The 12,829-nt window shown below is 42.3% G+C and overlaps 1 long non-coding RNA gene across 1 annotated transcript; it reads right to left on the minus strand.

Moving 5' to 3' along the window:
* Window positions 1-624: 624 nt before the first annotated feature.
* On the minus strand, window positions 625-12,408 carry LOC310787135. The gene is made up of 4 exons (XR_014553248.1): window positions 12,308-12,408; window positions 5,661-5,788; window positions 979-1,053; window positions 625-825 (listed from the first exon to the last, which is right to left on the minus strand). It is a non-coding gene; the product is annotated as an uncharacterized lncRNA (long non-coding RNA).
* Window positions 12,409-12,829: the final 421 nt, after the last annotated feature.

Genomic DNA, 12,829 nt, shown 5'->3' on the forward strand with positions numbered 1-12,829 from the left:
GCTACCTAACTGACTGAACCTGCTCCCACATTGGTCACAGCTGTAGGGTTTAACTCCAGTGTGGATGCGTTTATGTGTTGTTAGGTGACCTAACTCACTGAACCTGCTCCCACATTGGTCACAGCTGTAGGGTTTAACTCCAGTGTGGATGCGTTTATGTGATGTTAGGTTACCTAACTCACTGAACCTGCTCCCACATTGGTCACAGCTGTAGGGTTTAACTCCAGTGTGGATGCGTATATGTGATGTTAGGCTACCTAACCGACTGAACCTGCTCCCACATTGGTCACAGCTGTAGGGTTTAACTCCAGTGTGGATGCGTTTATGTCTTGTTAGGCTACCTAACTCACTGAACCTGCTCCCACATTGGTCACAGCTGTAGGGTTTAGCTCCAGTGTGGATGCGTTTATGTTTTGTTAGGCTACCTAACCGACTGAACCTGCTCCCACATTGGTCACAGCTGTAGGGTTTAATTCCAGTGTGGATGAGTTTATGTGATGTTAGGTGAGCTAACTGACTGAACCTGCTCCCACATTGGTCACAGCTGTAGGGTTTAACTCCAGTGTGGATGCGTTGATGTGCTTTTAGGTTACCTAACCTACTGAAACAGCTCCCACATTGGTCACAGCTGTAGGGTTTAACTCCAGTGTGAATGCGTTGGTGTGTTTTCAGGCTACCTAACTGACTGAAACAGCTCCCACACTCCTGACAGGAGTAAGGCTTCTCCCCTGAGTGAACTCTCTGATGTTGCTTTAACAGCTGAAGTCTTGTGAATGTTTTGTCACACTGATCACAGCGGTGACGTCTGGGTCCACTGGTGTCTTTCTGTTTCCATAAAAAGATATAAAGAAAGAATCAGGACAGAGAGACTGTGTGTGTGTGTGTGTGTGTGTGTGTGTGTGTGTGTGTGTGTGTGTGTGTGTGTGTGTGTGTGTGTGTTGCAACATCAGTGATACAACAGTGATATTTTTCTCTCACCTCTTCTGAAGAATTCATCTTGACAGCGTTCCTCTCCTCCTCTGCCAGATGTCTCTTCTTCTCTGCCAATCAGCTCTGACATCATCAAACAGAGACAGAAGGTAAGACGGGGAACACCCACAAAAACAATCCTACTAATAAGAATAATGTAGCTGAAGCAGTGATTGTAGGATCCAAACAGTTCTCTGAAGACTAAAACCTACTGAAGAAATATTATTCTTTTCATTCATGTGATTTGAAATACAGTAAAAGTGCTGCTGTCCAACAGACATCTCATATAATTCACTTTCTTAAAATCAGCAAACTCGTGTGCTGCGAACACTCAGTTTCTAGGGTGGAGACTCTGGAGACGATGCGCCATGGGCGCAGCATGTTATGGCATTTATGAATTTATTTATTTGTGACAGATGATAAAAAATACACAATGAATAGATCAAACTAGGGCTGTCAAAGTTAACGCGATAATAACGCGTTAATGCAAATTCCGTTTAACGCCACTATTTTTTTAAACGTGCGATTAACGCATGCACTTTCTGTGATGTTTGAGCCTTGGTTGACCCGTAGTTTGGGAAATCAGGAAGCAGTAACGTTGATAGTAAGCAGAAATAAATCTCCGTGAGCAGAAAAGGAGGAAGAAAATGGGTATAATGGCAAGTTCAGCTTAAAATTTAGAAAGTGTCCCACATTTTGTCACCAGCTCAGTGGCCTTGTGGTTTGAGTGTCCGCCCTGAGACTGGGAGGTTGTGAGTTCGATCCCCGGCCGAGTTATACAGAAGACTATAAAAATGGGACCCATTTGCCTCCCTGCTTGGCACTCAGCATCAAAGGGTTGGAATTGGGGGGTTAGATCACCATATGATTCCCAAGCGCGGCGCTGCTGCTGCTCACCGCTCCCCCAGGGGATGGGTCAAATGCGGAGAACAAATTTCGCACACTCAGGTGTTTGACAATCGTTGGGACTTTACTTTTACCTTATTTTGGGTGAGGGAGAGAAAGACAGAGAGCCTCAGCGTGATCAGACACACACACACACAGACAGAGCGGGGGGCGGGGTGGGTGGGAGAGGGAGAGACTAGAGAGAGAGAGGCAGAGAAAGCGAGTGAGACAGACAGACTGAGAAAGACGGGAGGGCGATCAGACCAGAGTCAGAGAGAGACCAACGGAGAGCGGGAGAGAGAGACCGAGAGAGAAAGCGAGAGGGGGAGAGAGAGCTGGCACGCAGTTGCTCCTGTATAGCACGGTTAACTCATTGAGTGCCAGCCACTTTTGGAGAACGGACGCTCCCAGTGCCAGAGTTTCAGAGCGTTTTCAGTGATTTCTCGAGGCCCACAGAATATTGTGTGATATTACTATGTAAACACCGAACACGCACAAAGAACGAGGAGACTCTCTTCTATCATCAGCAAAAAAAAGTTTATTGATATAATTTTCCGTTCTTTAGTTATCAGCCGGAGAAGATAGGTGGATTTGAGCAAAAACACACGTTTCAATTTAGAAGCTGAGTTAATTAGCCTTTTGTGAAATGAAGCATTTCAAGCACATGACTGACTCTGAAGCTAATATTTTCTGATGTGACACCTCAAAAATAATTTCCTTCAATAAAACAGCGAAAACAAAGGAATTTTGTTTGGCAAAATAATATTTTTTAGCTGCAACCAGCAGCGCTGGCCCCTGCGTGCGCAGACCCTACACCTTCTTGCTGGTCTTGATTTACTGCTGGTGGGCATCAGATATTCTAGCTTGTTTGCCTGTCTCTGTCAATCGAGCCTGCTGTGTGGGTCTGTGTTTACTGTCAATGGTTGTACGCTGCCCTGCGTGCCCCACCCCCCTCCTCCTCCTCCTCCTCCTCCTCCGTGGGAGTGTCTCTGGTTGCTCTGCTGCGTTTGCTGTGCGGTTGCTCCGTCTGCACTGAAAAGTGCACTGCATCCCCCCGCTTTTTCACATCGTGTCGCCGGCTCCCAGCTGAGAATAATGTAACTTTTCAGAAAGACGCTGGTGTCGGCAACTAAATCATATGGAGGGGCTATCGCAGCGGAGACGAAGGGGCTCAATTGTGGCAGCAGATTGACTGCTGTTCACAGGCACAGCTAACGTTATGCTTCATGCATATCGATGCGATTTCCGTTTCCTCATGACTTCTTCTCTCTTTTTTCCTCGCCTTTCTCTAATCTGGAGAGCACTGTCGCCACCTAATGGGTCGGTAAAATAGGTTATACACATTCAACATGCCCCAAAATTTTACAGGAGATGGATCTGGCTTGGATCCACATCCCACCGTCAAAAAACGCAATTGACGACTTTAGTCGTCATTGGCACTGAACGTTACTTTTTCAATTGACGACTTTAGTCGTCATTGGCACTCAATGAGTTAATCTCGATTAAATATTTTAATCGATTGACAGCCCTAGATAAAACCCATACACCAGTATTAAAATCGCATTAGAATTAATACACAATAAACCAGTAATGTGGACCAGTGATTCAATTGATTGGATTTATATAGTGCAGGGGTTCCCAACCTTTTTTGGCTCGTGACCCTATTTTGACGTCGCAAAAATCTAGGGACCCACGACATTCAAATTCATCAAAATAAAAATAATGTTGTCACAATGTTGATTGAGGCTATGGTCCATTGTAGGGCTGTCACGATTCCTCGAGTACCTCGAATAACTCGAATAATTAAAATGATCGAGGCCAAAATGATTCGCCTCGACACGGCATTTGAGAGTAGAGACTGTGTTTCTCACGGACGCTTACTGGTGTGGCACAGCGCTCTTCCGGTGTAAACACGCGAGGACACATGATCGCAGACAGACCAGAGACGGACCCCGCAAAATGGAACGAGGCGGCGGAGAAAGCAGACAGGAGGAGCCGGGAAGGGAAGAACCAGGGCCGACAAAGCGACCGAAACTGTCTAAGTGTGGGACCATTTCACGCTGAAAAAGGACACAAACTCAGTGGTGTGCAAGACGATATTGCATATCACAACAGTACCTCGTCAATGCTTCAGCACCTGAACCGTAAACATCCAGTCTACGCATCCACCAGCGCATCTACGTCCAGCGGAGCAAGGTAACGTTACTAACGTAACGTTAACTATACACAACGCTAATGTAAATGTATGCTAATGTTTGCTACTTGATATTAAGACTAGTAGTAGTTGTGCTGCTGGCTTGCCACGTTGCCAATATGACTATTAGTAACTGCATTCACGCTGCATTTTTTTTGATGTGGCTTGCCGTTTTCTGTGAGAAATACAAAGCTCAACCTAACGTTAACGTTAGCGGCTAATTTAACAGCGTTGTTTGTGTGTGTGTGTGTGTGTGTGTGTGATCACACTAGCCTGTTGGTGTGTGAGTGTGTGTGAGAGAGAAAGAGTGTGTGTGTGTGTAGAATGTACATTTACACACCCTAGACCGGTCGACTCTTCTCATGATGATTGCAAACAACTATTTAATTGGTGCATTTTAGGCTCCAATTATTACACCACCTGACCTGTTATCTTGCTATTCTGATATTTGTGTCAATAATAGGCAACAGGTCTAGGGTGTGTACATGCGCATTCTCCAGTTTTGTTATGAACTTACCTAATAAATATCAATATTAATTATTATTTCACCTCTTTTTCAGCGGATCACAGCGTACTATGGACAGCTTGGACGGGTTATGGACGGGTGAAAAAGATGAATGGTGCCACTGCCAGTTCTATCCAATTTAAAAATAAAAATGTTGTTTTTTCTAAGAAAGAAACTAATGTAGTTGTTTATTTGAAGAGATTTATCTTATTTTTTGGTGTATATTTACGATAAGCCTTTGAAAACACAAAAAAGGGTTCTTATCCGATTACTCGATTAATCGATGGATTATTCGGTAGAATACTCGATTACTAAAATAATCGATAGTTGCAGCACTAGTCCATTGATTCAAGCCTTTGCAGTATATAGTGACATTATGTAACGGACATTCTGTCTGCCTATATAAAGTTTATGCCTGCCTAACATATACAGAGCATCCCTGGCTGCATCTGAACTGTTCAGTATGAAAGACAAAGACACTAGAGACAGGACTAATGCTGCATTCCAGACAACTCGGGACGCTGGGATTTTCTGTTCTCCTACTAGAGAAAGTACACTGGAACACCACTCAAAGTCGTCCCGACGTGTAAATTCGGGGGAAGAAATCTACCCTGACTTCACGGAGAATCAGTTGTCTGACGTCACCCAATAGCCTACATTACAGGGTTGTGCAGCTGGAACCATTATAGTCTGTTACAATAACATAATGGTCTCTGGTATACAGTCTGTTACCATAACATAATGGTCTCTGGTATACAGTCTGTTACAATAACATAATGGTCTCTGGTATACAGTCTGTTACAATAACATAATGGTCTCTGTTATACAGTCTGTTACCATAACATAATGGTCTCTGGTATACAGTCTGTTACAATAACATAATGGTCTCTGGTATACAGTCTGTTACAACAACATAATGGTCTCTGGTATACAGTCTGTTACAATAACATAAGGGTCTCTGGTATACAGTCTGTTACCATAACATAATGGTCTCTGGTATACAGTCTGTTACCATAACATAATGGTCTCTGGTATACAGTCTGTTACCATAACATAATGGTCTCTGGTATACAGTCTGTTACAATAACATAGCGTGGTTTAGATCACCTGGCACCTGCAGTTTGTCACGATGCTGTTGCTTCAGACTCAGTTCTGCATCCCGGTCAGTCTAGAATCAGTGTTGCCAGGAGGGACATCTCAAATTGTCATACCAGAGTGCCACTGTGCCTCCTGTTCTGTAAAGAGATGCAGAAATGCCTTCACATCAATATCGCCTCCCTTTCAAGCTAACAAAGTATCAATATTTTCCCCAAAGATTTATATTTTCATGTCGGCAAATGGTCAAAATAAAGGCAGAAATGCTTCCTGTGAGTATTTATTCAGATACACACTCTAAAATATGATTTGCTAGAAATCACCATCTCATTAAGATGTTTTCATCCCAGCAAATGATAATATTAAAGTCACATCTTGAACCGACGTCGATTGGATACGATAACATCGACACAGATCGAGGAAATGTTTGCTGAGTAATAGTGCGTAACGTTAGAAAGTGATGCATAGAAGATGAAAATGTCAACATCAACACAAACCAGCTGCTTAACATAACAGTATTAACAGTAAACAACATTTATATAAAGGTTACAACATTAACTATGTCAAAACAACACAAACCAGCTGCTTAACATAACAGTATTAACAGCAGTGTTGCAGTTACTGTAATCACATTACTTTTGTCGGTAACGAGTAGTGTAAGGCACTACTGTAGCTAAGTTCAGTAATCACATTACAGTTACTAATCAAACTCGTTACTTGCATACTAGCAAGATAAGTATAGAGAGAAAAGATCTCCGTTGTAATAGCAGATCCTGTGTCCCATCAGACAGGTCACTTAACTGCACAGCAGAATCACCCATGGTGCCAATATTTCAACTTTGTATTAGCATGCAGAACAGCACTATTAGTCGACACATAACTTATCAGATAACTAACATCATGCATATAGAACAAGAAATCATTTTAACCTCCAAAACACATTGACAAACAATTGACACAAAAACACAGTACCCCCAGGGCATGCTGGGAACTCCGTCCACTTTCCTCTTCCACAGGTTAAATTTCCCAGAAGGCTTTGCATAACTTTTTACACTCGGTTTTACAATTAAATCAGGCTAAAAAGTGTTAGATAGAAATAATATGTATTTTTAACACAACATGCAATTGTGGAATATCTGAATATTGGACAAAATAAAATAAAATTAAATGTAAAAGTAAAAGTAAACCATAAGAGAAAGCCACATACAGCGATGGGGTCTGTAAAATACCCCTCGCAAATAGAACATCTGATAGTGAAGTGGGCGTGTTGTACCCCTGTAAAGGGGAGAATAATCACGTGAGTGATGAGAGTGTGTTTCCTCTGTGACAGCGTTTTACTGAATCAAACATCATAAACATATACACATTTTACAAATATACATTCAACAAATTAGTTGCAATAGCAGTATCATGTTCAAGTTACAGCTTGTATTTATCAGAGACATAATTCCCATTTTTCCCCACTGTTACTGGTACATAAGATGTGCATAAATGTGCTAAATAAACTCTCAGAAAACGTACAAAAGTCACAAAATAACAATAAACAAACTACTGTGGAAAATGCATTTACACAGCTGCATAAAATTCACCAAATAAACAAATGCCATCAACTGTGCAAAATAGCCTATTTACTCCTGTGCATGCGTGAATCCGCCACAGGGCGGCTGCGGCAGCACTGGGCTGAACACAGGTTGAACTCTGTAATAAACCAGCAGGGCCTGAAACTCCTATAACCAAAGAGCGTGGAAGGAAAGAGACGACATTCCGGCCATTTTTGGAAACAGAATGCGCGTCGCAGTGGTCAGCTGCGGTAGCGCTGGCCCCTATAATCAGCCTCTCTAAACAGTAACTCAACGGGAGTTGAACCTCGGGTCCTTTTCATTAGGTATTTATCTTGAAAAAACTAAACAAAGAAAACGAAAAATTTTGCTTAGTTTCCACAATATGGTTGTTGTTTTACATCCCTGCACTACACCACTTCAATCAAGATTTGCAGTACGCCCGGAAAAGATGTGAATCCCCAAAGTTTAGAGTGTTCTCCCGTTGAGTTACTGTTTAGAGAGGCTGATTATAGGGGCCAGCGCTACCGCAGCTGACCACTGCGAGCCTGTGCGAGGTTCTTTTGGCGCTGTCACGCTTCCAAAAATAAAAAATGGCGGAGGCTGCTGGGCGCTGATGTTGCAATGGGGCAATATGGAGCTGTAATTTCTTTCCATAAAAGTTCTTTGCTATAACACAACAAGCACTTTACCATACTCGGCAAACGTTATTTTAACTCAGTCAAAACGTCACGTGCACCATCTCTTTACACTCAAAACATGTTCTGAACAGAGTACAACCGCTTAGCAATGTGAAAGAGCGACAACATACCTGTAAAGGAGAGAATAATCACGAGAGTGATGAGAGTGTTTCCTCTGTACAGCGTTTTACTGAATGAGGAAATAGACCCCTTCTCCTAGATATGTGGGCGGAGACAAAAGCAATCGATCTCAAGCTAGTTGATTAAGGGTACATTGCAGATCACTGAATAATACTCTATTTAGCTTAACTTTTAACAAATAAATGAAATGAAATAAATGAAATAAACAAATGAATTGAACGCCTTTTAGCATTTTTACCCCTGATAACAGGATATGAATTCTTACTGTTTTTAACCATTTTGACATCTTGTAGCCTAGTTTTTTTATGACAATATGATCTTTTAAAACTTTATCACAGTATTTGAATCTTACAGATGATGCATTTACTGTTTTTAAAACGTCTAACAGTCCATTAGTGTATTACTATGTATTCCTTTCAACGTGTCACAGGCGCAGTGCGGTATGCTCCGTAATAATCTGCCAGCAATCTGAATAATAATTGGATTGCAAGCGCCGTCTTCTACAACAACTTTTTGTTGCGCGGAAGGACAAGACATCAAACCTCTCAAAGCATCTGCAGTGGAAACATGCTATAAACACAAAGTGAGCAGAAAAGGAGGAAGAAAATGGGTATAATGGCAAGTTCAGCTTAAAATTTAGAAAGTGTCCCACATTTTGTCACCAGCTCAGTGGCCTTGTGGTTTGAGTGTCCGCCCTGAGACTGGGAGGTTGTGAGTTCGATCCCCGGCCGAGTTATACAGAAGACTATAAAAATGGGACCCATTTGCCTCCCTGCTTGGCACTCAGCATCAAAGGGTTGGAATTGGGGGGTTAGATCACCATATGATTCCCAAGCGCGGCGCTGCTGCTGCTCACCGCTCCCCCAGGGGATGGGTCAAATGCGGAGAACAAATTTCGCACACTCAGGTGTTTGACAATCGTTGGGACTTTACTTTTACCTTATTTTGGGTGAGGGAGAGAAAGACAGAGAGCCTCAGCGTGATCAGACACACACACACACAGACAGAGCGGGGGGCGGGGTGGGTGGGAGAGGGAGAGACTAGAGAGAGAGAGGCAGAGAAAGCGAGTGAGACAGACAGACTGAGAAAGACGGGAGGGCGATCAGACCAGAGTCAGAGAGAGACCAACGGAGAGCGGGAGAGAGAGACCGAGAGAGAAAGCGAGAGGGGGAGAGAGAGCTGGCACGCAGTTGCTCCTGTATAGCACGGTTAACTCATTGAGTGCCAGCCACTTTTGGAGAACGGACGCTCCCAGTGCCAGAGTTTCAGAGCGTTTTCAGTGATTTCTCGAGGCCCACAGAATATTGTGTGATATTACTATGTAAACACCGAACACGCACAAAGAACGAGGAGACTCTCTTCTATCATCAGCAAAAAAAAGTTTATTGATATAATTTTCCGTTCTTTAGTTATCAGCCGGAGAAGATAGGTGGATTTGAGCAAAAACACACGTTTCAATTTAGAAGCTGAGTTAATTAGCCTTTTGTGAAATGAAGCATTTCAAGCACATGACTGACTCTGAAGCTAATATTTTCTGATGTGACACCTCAAAAATAATTTCCTTCAATAAAACAGCGAAAACAAAGGAATTTTGTTTGGCAAAATAATATTTTTTAGCTGCAACCAGCAGCGCTGGCCCCTGCGTGCGCAGACCCTACACCTTCTTGCTGGTCTTGATTTACTGCTGGTGGGCATCAGATATTCTATCGATGCGATTTCCGTTTCCTCATGACTTCTTCTCTCTTTTTTCCTCGCCTTTCTCTAATCTGGAGAGCACTGTCGCCACCTAATGGGTCGGTAAAATAGGTTATACACATTCAACATGCCCCAAAATTTTACAGGAGATGGATCTGGCTTGGATCCACATCCCACCGTCAAAAAACGCAATTGACGACTTTAGTCGTCATTGGCACTGAACGTTACTTTTTCAATTGACGACTTTAGTCGTCATTGGCACTCAATGAGTTAATCTCGATTAAATATTTTAATCGATTGACAGCCCTAGATAAAACCCATACACCAGTATTAAAATCGCATTAGAATTAATACACAATAAACCAGTAATGTGGACCAGTGATTCAATTGATTGGATTTATATAGTGCAGGGGTTCCCAACCTTTTTTGGCTCGTGACCCTATTTTGACGTCGCAAAAATCTAGGGACCCACGACATTCAAATTCATCAAAATAAAAATAATGTTGTCACAATGTTGATTGAGGCTATGGTCCATTGTAGGGCTGTCACGATTCCTCGAGTACCTCGAATAACTCGAATAATTAAAATGATCGAGGCCAAAATGATTCGCCTCGACACGGCATTTGAGAGTAGAGACTGTGTTTCTCACGGACGCTTACTGGTGTGGCACAGCGCTCTTCCGGTGTAAACACGCGAGGACACATGATCGCAGACAGACCAGAGACGGACCCCGCAAAATGGAACGAGGCGGCGGAGAAAGCAGACAGGAGGAGCCGGGAAGGGAAGAACCAGGGCCGACAAAGCGACCGAAACTGTCTAAGTGTGGGACCATTTCACGCTGAAAAAGGACACAAACTCAGTGGTGTGCAAGACGATATTGCATATCACAACAGTACCTCGTCAATGCTTCAGCACCTGAACCGTAAACATCCAGTCTACGCATCCACCAGCGCATCTACGTCCAGCGGAGCAAGGTAACGTTACTAACGTAACGTTAACTATACACAACGCTAATGTAAATGTATGCTAATGTTTGCTACTTGATATTAAGACTAGTAGTAGTTGTGCTGCTGGCTTGCCACGTTGCCAATATGACTATTAGTAACTGCATTCACGCTGCATTTTTTTTGATGTGGCTTGCCGTTTTCTGTGAGAAATACAAAGCTCAACCTAACGTTAACGTTAGCGGCTAATTTAACAGCGTTGTTTGTGTGTGTGTGTGTGTGTGTGTGTGATCACACTAGCCTGTTGGTGTGTGAGTGTGTGTGAGAGAGAAAGAGTGTGTGTGTGTGTAGAATGTACATTTACACACCCTAGACCGGTCGACTCTTCTCATGATGATTGCAAACAACTATTTAATTGGTGCATTTTAGGCTCCAATTATTACACCACCTGACCTGTTATCTTGCTATTCTGATATTTGTGTCAATAATAGGCAACAGGTCTAGGGTGTGTACATGCGCATTCTCCAGTTTTGTTATGAACTTACCTAATAAATATCAATATTAATTATTATTTCACCTCTTTTTCAGCGGATCACAGCGTACTATGGACAGCTTGGACGGGTTATGGACGGGTGAAAAAGATGAATGGTGCCACTGCCAGTTCTATCCAATTTAAAAATAAAAATGTTGTTTTTTCTAAGAAAGAAACTAATGTAGTTGTTTATTTGAAGAGATTTATCTTATTTTTTGGTGTATATTTACGATAAGCCTTTGAAAACACAAAAAAGGGTTCTTATCCGATTACTCGATTAATCGATGGATTATTCGGTAGAATACTCGATTACTAAAATAATCGATAGTTGCAGCACTAGTCCATTGATTCAAGCCTTTGCAGTATATAGTGACATTATGTAACGGACATTCTGTCTGCCTATATAAAGTTTATGCCTGCCTAACATATACAGAGCATCCCTGGCTGCATCTGAACTGTTCAGTATGAAAGACAAAGACACTAGAGACAGGACTAATGCTGCATTCCAGACAACTCGGGACGCTGGGATTTTCTGTTCTCCTACTAGAGAAAGTACACTGGAACACCACTCAAAGTCGTCCCGACGTGTAAATTCGGGGGAAGAAATCTACCCTGACTTCACGGAGAATCAGTTGTCTGACGTCACCCAATAGCCTACATTACAGGGTTGTGCAGCTGGAACCATTATAGTCTGTTACAATAACATAATGGTCTCTGGTATACAGTCTGTTACCATAACATAATGGTCTCTGGTATACAGTCTGTTACAATAACATAATGGTCTCTGGTATACAGTCTGTTACAATAACATAATGGTCTCTGTTATACAGTCTGTTACCATAACATAATGGTCTCTGGTATACAGTCTGTTACAATAACATAATGGTCTCTGGTATACAGTCTGTTACAACAACATAATGGTCTCTGGTATACAGTCTGTTACAATAACATAAGGGTCTCTGGTATACAGTCTGTTACCATAACATAATGGTCTCTGGTATACAGTCTGTTACCATAACATAATGGTCTCTGGTATACAGTCTGTTACCATAACATAATGGTCTCTGGTATACAGTCTGTTACAATAACATAGCGTGGTTTAGATCACCTGGCACCTGCAGTTTGTCACGATGCTGTTGCTTCAGACTCAGTTCTGCATCCCGGTCAGTCTAGAATCAGTGTTGCCAGGAGGGACATCTCAAATTGTCATACCAGAGTGCCACTGTGCCTCCTGTTCTGTAAAGAGATGCAGAAATGCCTTCACATCAATATCGCCTCCCTTTCAAGCTAACAAAGTATCAATATTTTCCCCAAAGATTTATATTTTCATGTCGGCAAATGGTCAAAATAAAGGCAGAAATGCTTCCTGTGAGTATTTATTCAGATACACACTCTAAAATATGATTTGCTAGAAATCACCATCTCATTAAGATGTTTTCATCCCAGCAAATGATAATATTAAAGTCACATCTTGAACCGACGTCGATTGGATACGATAACATCGACACAGATCGAGGAAATGTTTGCTGAGTAATAGTGCGTAACGTTAGAAAGTGATGCATAGAAGATGAAAATGTCAACATCAACACAAACCAGCTGCTTAACATAACAGTATTAACAGTAAACAACA

The sequence above is a fragment of the Poromitra crassiceps genome (genome assembly GCF_964638095.1).
Source record: "Poromitra crassiceps genome assembly, chromosome: 12".
Classification (NCBI taxonomy): domain Eukaryota; kingdom Metazoa; phylum Chordata; class Actinopteri; order Beryciformes; family Melamphaidae; genus Poromitra; species Poromitra crassiceps.